The sequence below is a fragment of the Triticum dicoccoides genome, chromosome 4A, assembly GCF_002162155.2.
Source record: "Triticum dicoccoides isolate Atlit2015 ecotype Zavitan chromosome 4A, WEW_v2.0, whole genome shotgun sequence".
Classification (NCBI taxonomy): domain Eukaryota; kingdom Viridiplantae; phylum Streptophyta; class Magnoliopsida; order Poales; family Poaceae; genus Triticum; species Triticum dicoccoides.
Window position 1 is genome coordinate 377,665,258 of NC_041386.1, and position 20,741 is coordinate 377,685,998.

Below are 20,741 nucleotides of genomic sequence, written 5' to 3' on the forward strand. Positions count from 1 at the left end.
AGAAAAAGTAATCAAAAGGGCTAAATGTAATGGGATAAAAGTCCCCAAGATCAAGCTCGGTAGGTATTGGTTCCTCCTTTGGTCCCTCATATTGCACAACCAATTCATCATTATAAGCATTCTTTTGGCAAAAAGTCATTAGCCTTTGTTCAATGGAAAAACCTAACCCATTATTCTGGATACCAAAATTATCATTAAGTTCAGAGATCTTGTCAACAAGAACATCGGTCGGAACCTTTTTTCTAAGGTTTTCATTAAAAGCAACATGATCTAAAGATTGTAAACACATAATGTCTTCTTGATAAAAAAGGATTGCTTCTATGGGGGGACGGCCAGCATCCACCCTATAATGCGCAAAATTTTCATTGGCCTCTTTTATTATAAATCTGAACTCATGAGCTAAAATGATGGTCGCTGCAAGCTTAACACAAGAATGCTTAATATTAGAAAATTCTAAGAAAATCCTTCGTATGGAAGGATGCATATGTAAAAATTGTCTTTCAAGTTCAACTAGCAGCAAAGATATAGCATCCGCGAGACTACTAGTTTTGTGAGGAATAGACCCACTCATGGTGGGCAAAGCACCGGCACAAGTAAAGAAATCTTGAATAACTCCCTTCCCAATAATATTACTGCTACCAATCCGAAACTTTTTAGTGTGTAAAATAGTAGGATTTTCAAGAGGATCATCAATAGCATCAAAGTTTTCCATATTATTATCCTTATCAACCTCCCCAGTTTCAGACATGATGGCAACAAATTGCAAAAAGAGCGAGCACACAGAAGGCAGCAAGGAAAAAAGAGGGCGAATAAAATGGCAAGGGTGAAGTGGGGGAGAGGAAAAAGAGAAGCAAATGTCAAATAATGTAATGTGAGGGATAAGATTTTGTGATGGGTACTTGGTATGTTTTGACTTGATGTAGATCTCTCCGCAACGACGCCCGAAATCCTTCTTGCTACCTCTTGAGCACTGTGTTGGTTTTCCCTTGAAGAGGAAAGGGTGATGCAGTAAAGTAGCGTAAGTATTTCCCTCAGTTTTTGAGAACCAAGGTATCAATCCAGTAGGAGACTTGTAAGTGCATCTACTGGCCCTTAGTGATTTTGGTGTGTTGAAGACTTATAGGTTAAGGGACTGATGCGTTTTTGTGTGTACATAGGTCTGTAAGTCTATGAGGAGTTCGATATTTACAGAGAAAGTCGACCCCTAAAAATGAAGTTCTACGACTAAAGACTTTGGATTTCTGAAGGCTTTCTGAAGACATTGAAAGTGACGAAATTGGTGTGATCCTGAAGACTTGGTATTCATTCGAGGAACATGAAGCGTGAAGACTTTTGTTTTCATAGTTTCATTTTCTCGTTCTTGAGTCATAGGAAACACCGTACTATTAAAGGGGGTCGAGGAAATACTAAGGAACAATTTCCAAGTGATGCTCAACTCAAAATCCTACACCTACCAATCCCTTCTAGTGAAGCCATTGGAAATCTCATACAGTTCAGTCAAATTTCTTTAGTGACAGAGACGAAGCTCTTTTGGTCTCTGCAGAATTTGTTCTGACTGAGGAGTTAGGAATTTGCCAGTGCGAATTGCCTACAAGTGAGGAACATGATAGCCCTGAGGAATTTGTTAGTCAAATTTCCGACCGTTGCTGTGCTATGCACCAGCTGTCTCAAAATATCCTTCCACCTAACGGTCATATCATTGAAGGGCATTTATGTCTTATCATGTCGGGCTGCTCCCTTGGCTATAAATAGCCGCCCCTACAACCACTAGCTGGTTGGCTGATCCAAGAGAAACTGACACTTGTCATTTGAGAGCATCCCATCCTCCGAGGACTTTGAGCGAAAATCATCAAGTGAGGAAAACCCAAACCCAAACACCTTCAAACCCAAAGTGATTGAGCATCATTGAAGAGATTGATCCTGCGTGGATCCGACACTTGTTACCTTTGAATAATATGCATCCTCCAAACGGTTAGGCGTCATGGTCTAGAGCATGCAGGAGGAAATTGTGGATTGCCGAATGACTGGTCTGTGCAGGTTTGGAAGTCACATGAAGACTTACCACGAGTGATTGGGCGAGGTCTGTGTGACATTAGCTCAAGGGGAATACGGTGAGGACTAAGTGTCCTGAGCTGCGTGTTCAGGACTGGGTGTCGGGGACTGTGTGTCCTCAGGTTTAAATACCTAGCCGCCCTAACCAGACGTACAACTGTCACAGGAGTTGAAACTGGTCTACCAAATCATTGTCTTCACCGAGCTAACTGGTTCCATTTCCTCAACCCTTCCATTTCCTCATTTCTGTGTTGTGTGCTTGTTCATATCTGTTTGAAGACTTTGACTGAAGACTTTCTCTATTTCCTCAGCTCAATTTCTTCAATCTGTTTGTCTTCATTATGTTTATCCTGTGTTTATGATTTCTGTACTCTGTGCTTGTTTTCATTTCACCATGAAGACCATGCTCATGTTCTGTTATGTTTACTTCTGAGTACTTATTCCGCTGCAAGTAGTTCTTCTGTTAGGAAATTTGTAGCGCCCCGAGACCGATGTGCCAGGTGTCGTCCAGTTATTCGCTGTTGTTGCCTTGTCATTGCTTGCGTGTCATGCATTGCATATCATGTCATCATGTGCATTTCATTGCATACATGTTCGTCTCATGCATCTGAGCATTTTCCCCATTGTCCGATTTGTAATCCGGCGCTCCTATGTCATCCGGTGTCCCTTTCTACCTCTTTTCGTGTGCGGGTGTTAAAAATTTCCGGATTGGACCGAGACTTGTCATGCGGCCTTGGTTTACTACCGGTAGACCGCCTGTCAAGTTTCGTGCCATTTGGACTTCGTTTGATACTCCAACGGTTAACCGAGGGACCGAAAGGCCTCGTGTGTGTTGCAGCCCAACACCCTTCCAATTTGACCCAAAACCCACCAAAACCTCTCCCATCGTCTAGAGCCTTCGATCATGATCGCGTGGCCGAAAACCGCACCTCATTTGGACTTTTCTAGCTCCCTCTACCTCTATAAATAGAACCCTTCATTTTCGTTTCCGGATCTTTACCCCGAAACCCTAGATCTTCCTCCTCCGCGCGCCAGACATGTCCACCCCGCCACCGGACATGTCGGCCGGACGCGTCACTCCGGAGAATGATGTGTCGCCACGTCACCCCACCGCCGCCGCGAGCCAATCAGATTGCGCCACCTCACCCGCGCCACGCCCTCTGTCTCCACAGCGCGCCGCCGTGGCCCTGCGGGCCCGAGGCCGGCCTGCCCCGGGCGCGACCGGGCCCAACCGCGTTGAGCCACCGCTCGGCCGTGCCCACGCCTTGTTCCTCCATCCGCCGCCGCCATCTTCTCGCCGATGCCGCTCCTGGTCGTCCTCCGCCGGCCGCCTTCGTCGTTGCTCCGCCGGAGTTCCTCCCGCCGGCGACCCCGCACAGCTCGAGGCTGACCTCCTGTCGCTGGATCCCGCGGCGAGCTCCATCGCTCCCCGTCACCACTCCGGCCGCCGACCGCTGCTTCCTCCGCCGCCATGCGCCTCCCGCCGGCGAGCTCGCCCCGCCTGCCTCGCCTTCGCCGCCGCACTTCGCCGCCAAAGCCCGCTCCGGCCGCCGCCATGTCGCCGGCAAGCGTGCCGCGCCGCCTGCTACCGCCTCTGCGTCACCACGCGCCGCCCACCACCTACCTCGCCGGAGTCCGCCCCGAAACCGGATCTGGGCGGGTGGATGAGATCCACCCATCCCTCGATCCAAACGCGCACCGTGGTTCTCGGATCCCTCCGTCCCGGGTCTTCTCCGTCCAGTTTTTTGCGAGGTTATATTTCTCTAAGTCCCCCAGATTCTAGTATTATTTTTGCATTTTTCATCATGTGATAACTCATTATCTGTGGCTCTGTTTTGAGCGTGTAGCATATCAAAATGTTTGCCTGGACGAGTACATCATTTCATCTCATTGCATAATTTTCATTGGAGCTCATCTTGATGCTCGAAATGCTGTTGGAAGAGGGCTATGCGATATATTTGCCAGATCTGTTTGTCATTTTTGCGATGATTAATGTGTGCATGCTATGATCCTGAGCTCTACATGTGTTTTGTTATATGCCATGCCATCTTTACAGAGGTGCTTACCATGTATTTTTTGATATGTGTGGTGACTAGCACAAGCTTGCAAAGTAGCGTACTCGGTAATGCTGATTTCAGGGACTTAGAATTTCTCTAAGTCCTTGTCCTGATTTTGTCATTATGCCATATGTTCATGTTGTTTCCTAGTGATCGGTGCCTCTTTTGAGGATGATCAGTAAGGATGATTTGTTAACATTGTGGTGCTCTATCCATCCATGTCTTTGTTTGCATTTATGGAGCACCCTAGCTTGAGTCAATCGAGCTCTACTTTTGCTATATTGTGAATCCTGGCAGATTGTTGACTTGTTAGCGATTTTGCCAAGGATGTTGCTATTGATCCGTGCATGCTATGTTGTTTTTCTTGCCATGTCTAGATTATATGCCATGTATTCTTGATGGGTGTATGCTTAGTTTGTCATGCCATGCTCTGTAGTGAGTGCATCAAGCTCGTAAACATGCCTACTCATTAACTGTTTTGCATGCTCCAGTTTTTCACTAAGTCTGTAATCTGATCATGTTTTTGCCATGTTCACATGCTTGCAATTGTATTTTATGATCCCTTTTGGCTCAAGGTCACTAAGGGACTTTTGTTAAGTTCTTTGAGTAGCTTCATGCCATGCCTTGCTTTGTCATGATATGTTCCTGTAGCATATAGTTTTCATGCTCTAAAGTGTGCTTCCTGATGATAAATTCCTGACATGTTATTTCACCAAGTCTGAAACCTGTTATCATTTGCACTTTTGCCATGCTTGTTTGAACCTGTTAATGTATGAATTAGCCATAGCTCAGTGTTCATCTTTTGTCAAGCATCATGAGTGGATCCCGGCCATGTATTTTGTTGTCATGTTTGACTGCTGTAGCATATTTATTTTCATCCATTTAGATGGCTACTTGCTGTTTATCGCAGACCAGTGCCATATTTGTTTTGCTCGCCATTTCCAAACCGTGCATCCGATTCCGGTGATCTTTATATCGATTTCAACCAAAATCACCCCATCTTTCCAGTGGCACTCTTGGATTTCCAAGTTGAGGCCAGGTTCAATCATTCCTTTGCAAATCATGCATATGCATCACATACCGCATCCCGCATATCATATCATGTTCATGTGTTGGTTGTTTACTATGTTGTGTGCTTTTTTTCGGTGTTTGCTTCTCCGGGTTGGTTCCAATAATGTTGCGTTTGTGAGGACCCATTCGTCTTCATCCGTTTGTCTTCTTCATGGACTCATTCTTCTTCCTTGCGGGATTTCAGGCAAGATGACCATACCCTTGAAATCACTTCTATCTTTGCTTGCTAGTTGCTCGCTCTTTTGCTATGCCTATGCTGTGATACCTACCACTTGCTTATCATGCCTCCCATATTGTTGAACCAAGCCTCTAACCCACCTTCTCCTAGCAAACCGTTATTTGGCTATGTTACCGCTTTGCTCAGCCCCTCTTATATCATTGTTAGTTGCAGGTGAAGATTGAAGTTTGTTCCTTGTTGGAACATGGAGATGTTATTCCTTGTTGGAACATGTTTACTTGTTGGGATATCACAATCTATCTTATTTAATTAATGCATCTATATACTTGGTAAAGGGTGGAAGGCTTGGCCTTATGCCTGGTGTTTTGTTCCACTCTTGCCGCCCTAGTTTCCATCATATCGGTGGTATGTTCTCAGATTTTGCGTTCCTTACACGGTTGGGTTATAATGGGAACCCCTTGACAGTTCGCCTTGAATAAAACTCCTCCAGCAATGCCCAACATTGGTATTACCATTCGCCACCTAGCCTTTTCTTTTCCCTTGGGAGTCGCGCTCTCGAGGGTCATCTTTATTTTAACTCCCCGGGCCAGTGCTCCTCTGAGTGTTGGTCCAAACTAGAGCCCTGTGCAGCGCCCCCTCGGGGAAACTCGAGGTTTGGTTTTAGTTGTATGGAGGCTCATCTGAGTGTGCCATGAGAACAAGATATGTGCAGCTCCTATTAGGATTTGTCGGCACATTCCAGTGGCTTTGCTGGTCTTGTTTAACCATTGTCGAAATGTCTTGTAACCGGGATTCCGAGTCTGATCGGGTCTTCCCGCTAGAAGGAATATCCTTCATTGACCGTGAGAGCTTGTGATGGGCTAAGTTGGGACACCCCTGCAGGCATTTTAACTTTTGAAAGCCGTGCCCGCGGTTATGGGCAGATGGGAATTTGTTAACATCCGGGTGTAGAAAAACTGAAGTTGATTTTAACTAAAATACATCAACCGCGTGTGTAACCGTGATGGTCTCTTTCCGGCGGAGTCCGGGAAGTGAACAGGGTGTTGGAGTTATGCTTGACGTAGGTTGTTCTAGGATCACTTCTTGATCATAGTTTCTCGATCGTGCTTTGCTTACTCTTTTCGCGCTCATTTTCGTATGTTTAGCCACCATATATGCTAGTCGCTTGCTGCAGCTCCACCTCATACCTTTTACCTTACCCATAAGCTTAAATAGTCTTGATCGCGAGGGTGTGAGATTGCCGAGTCCCCGTGACTCACAGATACTTCCAAAACCAGCTTGCAGGTGCCGTTGAACCGTGCAGATGACGCAACCAAGCTCAAGGAGGAGCTCAATGAAGATCTTGTCCTTTGTGTTGTTTCGTTCTAGTTGATTAGTAGTGGAGCCCAGTTGGGGTCGATCGGGGATCTGTGTAGCATTTGGGGTAGTCTTCTTTCATTTTGGTTCCGTAGCCGGACCTTGATTGAATTTGGATGATGTAATGCTTTATTCATGTAATTGTGTGAAGTGGCGATTGTAAGCCAACTATGTATCTCTTTCGCTTATGTATTACATGGGTTGTGTGAAGATTACCACACTTGCAACATTGCTTTCAATGCGGTTATGCCTCTAAGTCGTGCTTCGACACATTGGAGATATAGCCGCATCGAGGGCGTAACAACTTGGTAATCAGAGCCTTCCCCGACCTTAGGAGCCCCCTGCTTGATCGAATCGCTGGCGTTATTGAGTCTATAAATGTTTTGAGTCATTTAGGAATTATATATCGGAGAGTTTAGGAATTCTTTTTTACTCCTCAGTCCCTTCGTCGCTCTGGTGAGGCATCCTGACGTAGTGTTTTGACTCTTCTCTTCTCAAATTTTCACATTTTTTTTCAGGATCACATGGGTATCTTGGAATCATTCCGATGGTTTTGTGACGAGAACATTGTTCTTGGTGCCTCCTGTCATTTAGTGGTTGTGGCAGTGTCCCGGGGAGTTGAGCTCCGAGGTGTCGTCATCACAATTTTATCGTTGCAGTTCTGGAATACCTGAGTTTAGTTTCGCCGACATCGAAAATCTCTTTTATGCAGTTGTTGGTGAGATAACCTCGACGCCACCCAGTACTGGGGTGGGAGTTCAGGAGTGTTGCCATAACTCGTATAACGGATGCTTTTCGAAGGTTGAGGTAGACGATTTCCGAAGGTTTCTTGGTTATGTGTTGAAGGATGGATACAGCTGGATGAAGGATTTGCTAGTTTTGGGTGAGATATTAGGCTTCCCCTGTATCCCCAACACCTGATTGCATAACTGGGAAAATTTCGGGAGTTTATAAGTGGGAATTCAAGTAGCTCTTAGGATATCTTTCCGAAAGATGTATGATATGAAATTGGGGTTCGACGTCTAGTGGTCCTCCTATCCACGGTTGGTTTTACAGTGGTCTCGTTGTGTATTAAAGAGTCCTTGGCTATGCTGACTCGGGGATGCTTCGTATGTCATGTGCACTGCCTTCTACATGATGGTGATCTACGATCGAGCCCGTGTAGGCCCCACCACGAAAACTTCGGACGAAATCTCTATCATATGTTTGTTCCGGCTTATACTGCAAGCCAATCCTTTGTTTTTGTTTTTGAGTTGTGGTATTATAGTTGCTTCAATGTCAAGTGTTGATTCCATACCTTCCTCATATGGTGTTCTCATACTCCGATGTGAATAGCAATCCTTCTTGATCATCAAGATTGTTTTTGTCAATCCGTTTCAACCAACGTGTTTCTCTTCAAGTGGATCCGATCATTTCGACATCCGCAAGATCAATTATCAGTTCTTCTCAACGACGTTTGTTTCATCCGTCTCCAAGTTGCTTTTGTTTTTACCGCCCACCCACCCTTGTTTCTTCAAGGACTCAGTTTTTCTTAATTCATTACCTATTTCATTCTTGTGAAGTCTCTCCATTCTTTTCCTTCATGTTCTTACCCGCTGATTCTCATGAAGATTCTAACGGAGCTTCAAGTTCGTCACTCTTGACTCGTTTTCTTCTCCGGTAGATCCATGTCAAGCTTTGTGGATCATATCCTTTTCCCTCATTTAAAATACCTTCTCATGTCAGTGCACCTCATAATCATCCACTTCTCGCTATTCTTTTGTTCCGGAGTGCTGAAGATATCTCAAAAGGCTCGTCTTGTCATCCAAGATCCGTTCAACCTATTTTGAGGTCTTATCTTATTCAAGCCATTTAATTCAACCGGTGCAATCTCTCCTTCAAATCATTCAACGGTGTTTCTTTTGAGTGGGCATAACCCACAGGTCTTTTCCCAGGATCTTACCTGACTCTTCCAATTTTTACTAGAGCTATTCTCAAATCTTTTAAAGTTTGACGTAAGAATGAATTATCATCAGCATTATGTTTTTCTCCAACATCTGTCGAATTCTTTTCATCATTGGCTCAACCTATTCGTCTTGATTCTTCTGGAGTGCCTAAATAAGTCATAATGGTATTTCTCGTCGTCATTCTTAGTCTGGAAGACCGAAGAAGATTCTTCTTTCAACCTTGCTCCATTCTCTTCAAGATTCGTCATTTGAGATTGTTTCCATCCTCTCATAATTGTTTTGATCGTGAAAATTCTTTTCCTTCCTCCGGAGTCCATCATTTCAGAAGACTTATTCATTCTCAGTTTTAGCTATTGTTCTCCAAATCTTACCAGTGCATCAGTCAAGTATTCTCTAATCAGTTTGTGAACTATTCATCCTCTTGTATCTAAATTCTCTCAAGTACCTTCGTTCATTTGCTAATTCTTCCCGGTGTTTCTTTATCTTCTCTTTGTTCATTTTCAATTCTTACGGTGGTTCGTTCAAGATTCTTCTTACCTTGTTATCATATCAACTCATTTGCTGTTTTCAATCCTACCGGTGGATTCGTGGAAGACCTTCTCAAGTTAGAGCTATATCTCTCTTAATCCTTTCTACGGGAATATGTTGTATGAAATCCGTTTGCTCGTCATCAATGTAATTGGTGAAGGATACGCATAATGTAATTCTTATTCTTGTTTCATCCAAGTGATCAATTCCTTCTTTCGGAGTTTGATCATAACGAATAAATTCTTCATCTCTTTATTTAATCTTCCTTTTACGAAACTCCAAGTTATTTCAATTATATCTTTTCAAAGCTCCATCTAATCATTGCAAGGTTTCAATCTTATTCTTTTCATCCTTCACTTCCTTTGATCATCCTTTTGTTACTGGAATTCTTCATGGAGACTCTACATGATGGTTCTTAAAGGATTTAATTCCTTCTCGAAGTTTTCATCGAGATTCTTTTCTAGGGAGCCCAAGTATTCTTCATCTTGCTATCCGGAGTGTAATTCTCTCTTCCGTATCATTGGAGGTGGTGTCATTCTTGATAATTTGAGTTCATGTTCCATGATTCACATGTTGTTAAGAATGAGATATTTTAAACCCATCAATCTCGTCATTGGAGTTATCTTGGATTATAGTTCACCTAAAGCCTTCCCTAAGGAATGTTGCTATCTATCTATGGTGCTCATAAATGAACCAAGTTCTTCATTTATCCTCCCGGTGAAATAGTTTCTCGTCTCCTTGTGGATATCAATCTAATCTATCTTTTCTGTCAGTGGCAGTATTTCAACTCAGTTTTGAGATGTTGTCCATAAGCCCACAACAAGCTTACTCTTTTCGTTGTTGGTTTTCCGACAAATCTGTTTGATCCTTCTCCTAAAGATGCCTTTCAAGCTCTTTTGTTGCAGAAGTTGGCATTTTCTTCTCCATTCTCCTAGTTCAACTATCTATCTTCTATTCTTTCGTTTCGGAGGCATTGTGATGTTGTTCTTTTCACTCGTCATCTCGTTTTTTTGTCAAAGATCATGTTCTTCTCATGCCTATCCATTTAACCGGAGTGTTGTGCCCTTTTGCTCAAGCTCTTTCATTTTATCAAGTCTTTTATCTCTTTTCAACCGAAGTGTTGTCCGAATTTGTAATTCCTTGTTCCTCTTCCCTACCGGAGTGCTTTCAACTTTGTTCTTCTTCGTTGCATTCTTTCTTTATATGGTTTAATCTTTGCAAGGTTTGTGGTTTCACTCGTTTGTCAAAGAAGCAACTTAGCTTTACCTCTCCTCTTTCTCTTCCGTTGTCCCTCCGGTGCCATTCTAGATCTCGGGACGAGATCCTCTCGTAGTGGTGGATTGTTGTAGCGCCCCGAGACCGATGTGCCAGGTGTTGTCCAGTTATTCGCTGTTGTTGCCTTGTCATTGCTTGCGTGTCATGCATTGCATATCATGTCATCATGTGCATTTCATTGCATACATGTTCATCTCATGCATCCGAGCATTTTCCCCTTTGTCGGATTTGTAATCAAGCGCTCCTATGTCATCCGGTGTCCCTTTCTACCTCTTTTCGTGTGTGGGTGTTAAACATTTCTGGATTGGACCGAGACTTGTCATGCGGCCTTGGTTTACTACCGGTAGACCGCCTGTCAAGTTTCGTGCCATTTGGACTTCGTTTGATACTCCAACGGTTAACCGAGGGACCAAAAGGCCTCATGTGTGTTGCAGCCCAACACCCTTCCAATTTGGCCCAAAACCCACCAAAACCTCTCCCATCGTCTAGAGCGTTCGATCACGATTGCGTGGCCGAAAACCGCACCTCATTTGGACTTTCCTAGCTCCCTCTACCTCTATACATAGAACCCTTCATTTTCGTTTTCGGATCTTTTCCCCGAAACCCTAGATCTTCCTCCTCCGCGCGCCGGACATGTCCACCCCGCCACCGGACATGTCCTCCGGACGCGTCACTCCGGCGAATGAGGCGTCGCCATGTCACCCCGCCGCCGCCGCGAGCCAATCAGATCGCGCCACCTCACCTGCGCCACGCCCTCTCTCTCTGCAGCGCGCCGCCGTGGCCCTGCGGGCCCGAGGCCGGCCTGCCCCGGGCGCGACCGGGCCCAACCGCGTCGACCCACCGCTCGGCCGTGCCCACGCCTTGTTCCTCCGTCCGCCACCGCCGTCTTCTCGCCGGTGCCGCCCCTAGCCGTCCTCCGCCGGCCGCCTTCATCGTTGCTCCGCCGGAGTTCCTCCCGCCGGCGACCCCGCGCAGCTCGAGGCCGACCTCCTTTCACCGGATCCCGCGGCAAGCTCCGTCGCTCCCCGCCGCCACTCTGGCCGCCGACCGCTGCGTCCTCCGCCGCCATGCGCCTCCCGCCGGCGAGCTTGCCCCGCCTGCCTCACCTTCGCCGCCGCGCTTCGCCGCCAAAGTCCGCTTCGGCCGCCGCCATGTCACCGGCAAGCGTGCCGCGCCGCCCGCTACTGCCTATGCATCGCCACGCGCCGCCCGCCACCTCCGTGCCGCCGCCGCGCTTGCCTGTCGCCGGCCACCCACCTCACCGGAGTCCGCCTCGCAACCGGATCTGGGCGGGTGGATGAGATCCACCCGTCCCCCGATCCAAACGCGCGCCGTGGTTCCCAGATCCCTCCGTCCCGGGTCTTCTCCGTCTAGTTTTTCATGAGGTTATATTTCTCTAAGTCCCCTAGATTCCAGTATTATTTTTGTATTTTTCATCATGTGATAACTCATTATCCGTGGCTCCATTTTGAGCATGTAGCATATCAAAATGTTCGACTGGACGAGTACATCATTTCATCTCTTGCATCATTTTCATTTGAGCTCATCTTGATGCCCAAAATGCTATTGGAAGAGGGCTATGTGATATATTTGCCAGATCTGTTTCATCAAATAGATATTTTTCATTTTTGCCATGATTAATGTGTGCATGCTATGATCCTGAGCTCTACATGTGTTTTGTTATATGCCATGCCATCTTTACAGAGGTGCTTACCATGTATTTTTGTGATATGTGTGGTGACTAGCACAAGCTTGCAAAGTAGCGTACTCGGTAATGCTGATTTCAGGGACTTAGAATTTCTCTGTCCTTGTCCTGATTTTGTCATTATGCCATATGTTCAAGTTGTTTCCTAGTGATATGTGCCTCTTTTGAGGATGATTAGTAAGGATGATTTGTTAACATTGTGGTGCTCTATCCATCCATTTATTTGTTTGCATTTATGGAGCACCCTATCTTGAGTCAATCGAGCTCTACTTTTGTTATATTGTGAATCCTGGCAGATTGTTGACTTGTTAACGATTTTGCCGAGGATGTTGCTATTGATCCTTGCATGCTATGTTGTTTTTCTTGCCATGTCTAGATTATATGCCATGTATTCTTGATGGGTGTATGCTTAGTTTGTCATGGCATGCTCTGTAGTGAGTGCATCGAGCTCGTAAACATGCCTACTCGTTAACTGTTTTGCATGCTCCAGTTTTTCACTAAGTCTGTAATCTGATCATGTTGTTGCCATGTTCACATGCTTGCAATTGTATTTTATGATCCCTTTTGGCTCAAGGTCACTAAGGGACTTTTGTTAAGTTCTTTGAGTAGCTTCATGCCATGCCTTGCTTTGCCATGATATGTTCCTGTAGCATATAGTTTTCATGCTCTAAAGTGTGCTTCCTGATGATAAATTCCTGACATGTTATTTCACCAAGTCTGAAACCTGTTATCGTTTGCACTTTTGCCATGCTTGTTTGAACCTGTTAATGTATGAATTAGCCATAGCTCAGTGTTCATCTTTTGTCAAGCATCATGAGTGGATCCCTGCCATGTATTTTGTTGTCATGTTTGAGTGCTGTAGCATATTTATTTTCATCCATTTAGATGGCTACTTGCTGTTTATCGCAGACCAGTGCCATATTTGTTTTGCTCGCCATTTCCAAACCGTGCATCCGATTCCGGTGATCTTTATATCGATTTCAACCGAAATCACCCCATCTTTCCAGTGGCACTCTTGGATTTCCAAGTTGAGGCCAGGTTCAATCATTCCTTTGCAAATCATGCATATGCATCACATACCGCATCCCGCATATCATATCATGTTCATGTGTTGGTTGTTTACTATGTTGTGTGCTTTTTTCCGGTGTTTGCTTCTCCGGGTTGGTTCCAATAATGTTGCGTTTGTGAGGACCCGTTCGTCTTCATCCGTTTGTCTTCTTCATGGACTCGTTCTTCTTCCTTGCGGGATTTCAGGCAAGATGACCATACCCTTGAAATCACTTCTATCTTTGCTTGCTAGTTGCTCGCTCTTTTGCTATGCCTATGTTGCGATACCTACCACTTGCTTATCATGCCTCCCATATTGTTGAACCAAGCCTCTAACCCACCTTGTCCTAGCAAACCGTTGTTTGGCTATGTTACCGCTTTGCTCAGCCCCTCTTATATCGTTGTTAGTTGTAGGTGAAGATTGAAGTTTGTTCCTTGTTGGAACATGGAGATGTTGTTCCTTGTTGGAACATGTTTACTTGTTGGGATATCACAATCTATCTTATTTAATTAATGCATCTATATACTTGGTAAAGGGTGGAAGGCTTGGCCTTATGCCTGGAGTTTTGTTCCACTCTTGCCGCCCTAGTTTCTGTCATATCGGTGTTATGTTCCCGGATTTTGCGTTCCTTACGCGGTTGGGTTATAATGGGAACCCCTTGAAAGTTCGCCTTGAATAAAACTCCTCCAGCAATGCCCAACATTGGTTTTACCATTCGCCACCTAGCCTTTTCTTTTCCCTTGGGAGTCGCGCTCTCGAGGGTCATCTTTATTTTAGCCCCCCGGACCAGTGCTCCTCTGAGTGTTGGTCCAAACTAGAGCCCTGTGCAGCGCCCCCTCGGGGAAACTCGAGGTTTGGTTTTAGTTGTATGGAGAGCTCATCTGAGTGTGCCCTGAGAACGAGATATGTGCAGCTCCTATCAGGATTTGTCGGCACGTTCGGGTGGCTTTGCTGGTCTTGTTTTACCATCATCCAAATGTCTTGTAACCGGGATTCCATGTCTGATTGGGTCTTCCCGCTAGAAGGAATATCCTTCGTTGACCGTGAGAGCTTGTGATGGGCTAAGTTGGGACACCCCTGCAGGGATTTGAACTTTTGAAAGCCGTGCCCGTGGTTATGGGAAGATGGGAATTTGTTAACGTCCGGTTGTAGAAAACCTGAAGTTGATCTTAATTAAAATACATCAACCGCGTGTGTAACCATGATGGTCTCTTTCCGGCGGAGTCCGGGAAGTGAACACGGCGTTCGAGTTATGCTTGACGTAGGTTGTTCTAGGATCACTTCTTGATCATAGTTTCTCGATCGTGCTTTGCTTTCTCTTCACGCTCTCATTTGCGTATATTTAGCCACCATATATGCTAGTCGCTTGTTGCAGCTCCACCTCATACCTTTTACCTTACCCATAAGCTTAAATAGTCTTGATCGCGAGGGTGTGAGATTGCTGAGTCCCCGTGACTCATAGATACTTCCAAAACCAGCTTGCAGGTGCCGTTGAACCGTGTAGATGACGCAACCAAGCTCAAGGAGGAGCTCAATGAAGATCTTGTCGTTTGTGTTGTTTCTTTCTAGTCGATCAGTAGTGGAGACCAGTTGGGGTCGATTGGGGATCTGTGTAGCATTTGGGGTAGTCTTCTTTAATTTTGGTTCCGTAGCCGGACCTTGATTGAATTTGGATGATGTAATGCTTTATTCATGTAATTGTGTGAAGTGGCGATTGTAAGCCAACTATGTATCTCTTTCCCTTATTTATTACATGGGTTGTGTGAAGATTACCTCACTTGCGACATTGCTTTCAATGCGGTTATGCCTCTAAGTCGTGCTTCGACACGTGGGAGATATAGCCGCATCGAGGGCGTAACAAATTTCCTCACCCTAAAATTCCTCAGTGAAGAATTCTTAAAATCTCCTATTCACCCCCCTCTGGTCGACTTAACGCACTTTAAATTGGTATCAGAGCAAGGTACTCCCTTGTTTTGTGTGATTTTGGTTTAACCGCCTGGAGTTTTAGTTATGTTGACCACAAGTATGATGAAGGTTTCTGCTGGGTGTCCTACCTTCGATGGGACGGACTACCCCTACTGGAAGAATAAGATGCACATGAATATTGAAGCAATTGATAACGATCTCTGGTACGTTGTGGAGAATGGTGTTCCCATGTGTCACTCCCACCATCAACGCTGCAGATGTGAAGAGATTCAAGCAACTCGACTCTCAAGCGAAGAACATCATATGTGGCCATCTGAGTAAATGGCAGTATGGCATAGTGAGTGCTTTGGAAACAACAAAGCTTATCTAGGACAGGCTGTCCAAGGTTAATGAAGGCATCTCAACACATCGTGACTCTCGAGTTGACGTTCTTCGCAATCTCTTCAACTGCTTCAAAAGACTCGACAATGAAAATGTTCAGCAAACCTTCGATTGCCTTACTAACATCTCAAATGAGCTTCAAGCACTTGGTGCCACTGACATCACCGACCATGAGGTGGTGAATAAATTGCTGAGATCTCTTGATTCTTCATTTGATACCTTGGCATTGATGATACAAGAACGTGGAGACTATAAGTCACTTGATCCCGCTGATATCCTCGAGAGGCTAAACAGTCATGAGTTCCAGCTTGCTGAGAAGAGAGATCTCTATGAACCAAGCTATGGCAGATCACGAGCTCTGAAGGCCAAGGTAGTGTCTGAATCAGAAGGTGAGGATTCTGGTAGCATCCTAGGTGACCCTGAAGAACTGAGCCAGGAGCTAGTAATGCTCATGGGGAAATTCCAGAAGTTCTCAAGATGTGGTCATTTTGGAAAATCCTCAAGAAGTGGTGACTTCAGATCAGATTCCTCATCCCATGATTACAAGAAGATACTCTGTCACAAATGCAAGAAACCCGGTCAATACATTCAAGATTGTCCTCAGTGGGAAAAGGATTCAAAGAAGAAGAAATCTTCAAAGTCCTCTTCATCAAAACCTTCAAGGTCTTCATCTCACAAGAAGAGCAGCTCCAGGAAGGCTCGGACATTCATTGGCAAGGAAATGGACTCTGAGGCTGGATCTGAGGAAAATGAGGAAGATGAGGAATCTAAGGAGTCAGACTCTGGTGTGGCGAGCCTAGCCCTCGCTACCGCATTCGTCAGCAAGTCCGTCTTAAACTCTGAGGAAAAGGACCTCTCCAACACCACTGACGACGGCGATGATGACCACGCTCCCAACTATTCTAAAATTGCTAAGATTGCTGTGAAACAGCAAAAGGCTTTGGAAAAAGTTCAAAACATGCTAGACAAAAGCGATGATATGTTGGGCGAGGAAATGAATGGCACTAAAATTTGGACTGAAAATCTTCAGAGACTTCAGTCGAAGTTTGACAATCTTCAAGGTCATCATAACACTCTCCTATATGATCATGAGAAGCTTTCTTATGAATTTCTTCAAAGAAAGCAATATCTTGAGCAGTTAAGAGTGAGTTATGAAGATTTTTAGAAGGAGCGTGATTCATTACTTGCTCAACAAATCAGCGCTACTCAGGAAGAATTTATTCCTCCATGTTTGAAGTGCATTGAACGTGAATCTGCTAATTCTTCACCTGAATGCTGAAATGCTTCCATTGCTGCAAATTCTTCAATTGTCTCTGCTATCACTAATTCCTCATCTGAGGACATTGCTAGTATCATTCATGATGCAGGGCTTAAGGAATTGTATATGGCATGCATGTACAAAAGCCTCAAAGGGCATCATGCTCTTTGTGATATGCTTAAAAAATAGATCCTCAACAAGAACCCTAGGAAATAGGGTATTGCCTTTGAGAGGAAACTTAATGCTGATGGGACCTACTGGAAACCTGATTAGTATCCCAAAACCTCATGGGTTGCTGCAAAGGGACCTTCAGTGGATCCATCTACTTTATCTGGCTTTACATGTGAATCTTCATATTCTTCTGATGAGTCAATTGACTCCAACTATAAACTATTCAAAAATCAGAATGGTGAAGTATTTGCTAGATATGTTGGCACTAACTGCAGGAACGGTCCTCCTATGAAGAAAATCTTGGTTCCCAAAAGATTCCTTGAAAATCTTCAGGTGAATGTCATCATGACACCACCTATGAAGAATAGGAACCCTAGATCAAATTCTTCATATGAATACAAGTCCTCTTACGGACAAAATTCCTCATGTGGATCGAATTCCTCAAAAGGATCAAAGTCCTCATATGAGCATCATCGTGCTAACCCGTCTGTTTCGCTGGGAAGATCTAAGGATTATGGATATGTGCATTATTCTTCAAATCATTATGTTCATAAATCCTTGAAGAATTTCTCTGCTTACTCTTATGATTACCCTAATCCCTCTTATGTGAAACGAAGTGCATTGGCATCTATGCCACCTTTCTCTTATGGAGCTCGCAGAATGGTGAACTCTTTGCCACCCCTTCAGATGTGGGTGGTGAAGAAAAAGAACTAATCTCTTATGTATGGTCAGGTCTCCAGACGAACTTAATCGTCTGAAGAATTTTATGGAGACCTGAATATGCTTGAAAGGATGCAAGCTAATCATGAAGAAATGAATTTTCATTTCTCACATCCTCATACTGCTTTATCTGTTCTATTGCTTGATGAAATTGATCTGATAAAATTGATATCATATTCTTCACTGATGAAGTATATGAGTTCGTAAGTTGCACTAATTCATCTATAGGATGATCAACCCAAATCCACTGAGTGGGTCCTCGATGGTGGATGTACATATCACATGACTAGTGATAGGAGCTTATTGATGGACTTTGCTTTATCTCCATCACATCTGAAGCATATCACCTACACTGACAAAGGCAAAAGCAAGATATTAGGTCTAGGTAAGGTTGCAATCTCAAAGGATCGACACATGGACAAAGTCATGCTTGTTGAGTCCTTAGGGTTCAACTCATGTCTGTCTCAATGCTTTGTGACCTTGGTATGGTTGTTGTCTTTGGCAAGTATTGTTGTGTTGTGATCATGGAAGCTGACAATTCCAAAGTCTTCGAAGGCTTCACAACCTGCTACATGTCTAGTTGCAAAAGCTTCAGAAGGTGGGCTATGGCATCGACGACTTGGTCATGTTGGGACGAGGAACTTGAACACGCTCGCGAAGAAGAAGGATGTCATTGGCATCGAGGGTGTCAAATTCCTCCAGGACCATTTGTGTGGAGCTTATGAAGCCGGAAAGATGACCAAGGCCAAGCATCCCTCAAAGACCATCATGACGACCACTTGTCCATTTGATTTGCTTCACGTGGATCTCTTTGGCCCTACTCACTATGCCATATTTACTAATGCTGCATCTTTATATGGCTTTTTCATTGTTGATGATTATTCTCGATATACATGGGTGCATATCATCACTTACAAAACTGAAGTGCAGGAAATATTCAAACGATTTTCCTTGAGGGCTTCAACCAACTTTGGTGTGAAGATCAAGCACATCAGAAGTGATAATGGAACTGAGTTCAAGAACACTGGTCTTGATGACTATCTTGATGAACTTGGTATCACTCATGAGTTATCTGCTCCTTATACTCCTCAGCAGAATGGTGTCGTTGAGCGTAAGAACAGGACTCTTGTTGAGATGGCTTGCACTATGCTTGATGAGTACAAGACGCCTGCTCGCTTCTGGCCTGAGGCAATTGATACTGCGTGCCACATCATCAACAGGGTATATCTTCACAAATTCTTCAACAAAACTGCATATGAACTTCTCACTGACAAGAAACCCAACGTGAGTTATTTCAAAGTCTTCGGTGCTAAATGCTGGATTAGAGATCCTCATCACAGTTCTAAATTCGCACCGAAAGCACATGAAGGTTTTATGCTCGGTTATGGTGAGGACTCGCACACCTACAGAGTCTTCAACACCTATCACCACAAGGTTGTTCAAACTGTAGATGTGCGGTTCGATGAAACTAATGGCTCGCAAAGAGAGCACCTACCTCCTGTGCCAGATGAAATACCTCCCGAGGAATCTATTAAGTTCAAAGCTACTGAGGATGTCATTCCTACCGAAGAATCTGCTGAAGAAGTCGTTCTAGAACGTGAAGAACGTCATGCTGATGCACCTGAGGAAAATGGTGCTGAAGAAAATGCTAATCAAATTCCTCAATGACAACCAGCTCATCCTCACATTGCAAATGAAGTGTGGATTGAGAAAATCATCAGCGACATCAACATTCCAGGTCCTCTCACACGCTCAAGAGCTTCACATTTATCTAACTATTGTGGGAACTTTCCTTTTGTCTCTATCACAGAGCCCACTAAGATAGATGAAGCATTTCTGGAGCCTGAGTGGATTCAAGCTATGCAAGAGGAATTACATCAATTTGAGCTCAACAACGTCTAGGAACTGGTCAAATGTTTAGATCCTCGCAAGCACAATATCATTGGCACAAAGTGGATCTACCGCAACAAGCAAGATGAAAATGGCCTTGTGGTGAGGAATAAGGCACGACTTGTAGCTCAAGGCTACACACAGGTTGAAGGAATTGATTTCGATGAAACTTTTGCACCTATTTCTAGACTTGAAGCTATTCGCATATTACCTGCTTATGCTAACCATCATGATATCATCTTATATCAAATGGATGTGAAAAGTTCATTCCTCAATGGTAAGCTTTAGGAAGAAGTATATGTTGCTCAACCCCTAGGTTTTGAAGATCCAAAGCATCCCGAGAAAGACTTCAGACTCAATAAGGCTCTCTATGGCCTCAAGCAGGCCCCTCGGGCGTGGTATGATACTTTGAAGGAATTCCTCATGAAGAAAGGCTTCAAACCTGGTTCACTTGACCAAACTCTTTTCACTAAATCTTATGACAGTGAATTGTTTGTGTGCCAAATATATGTTGATGATATCATTTTCGGCTGTACTGACCAACGTTACAGTGATGAATTTTCCTATATGATGAGTGAAGAATATCAAATTTTTATGATGGGAGAATTGAAATTCTTCTTAGGTCTTTAGATTCATCAATAGCAAAATGGCATATTCATATCTCAGGAGAAATACCTCAAGGATGCACTAAGGAAATTCGGCATGCAAGATTGCAAAGGAGTCAAAATCCCTATGCCCACAAATGGCCATCTATGCACTAATGAAAATGGTATTGACTTCGATCAATAGGTATACCGCTCCATGATTGGCTCTTTATTGTATTTATGTGCATCTAGGAAAAATATTGTGCTTAGTGTTTGCATGTGTGCCCGATTTCAAGCTACACAGAAGGAATCACACCATACGGCTGTGAAGCATATTCTTCGATATCTAGCTCACACACCAACACTTGCATTATGGTATCTCAAGGGCTCGGCTTTTGATCTCATTGGATATTCAGACTCTGACTATGCTGGTGATCATGTGGACCGCAAGTCAACATCTGGCACATGCCATTTCCTCGGACGATCCTTGGTCTGTTGGTCCTCGAAGAAACAGAACTGCATATCACTGTCTACTGCTGAAGCTGAGTACATTTCTGCTGGTTCTTGTTGTGCTCAATTGCTATGGATGAAGCAA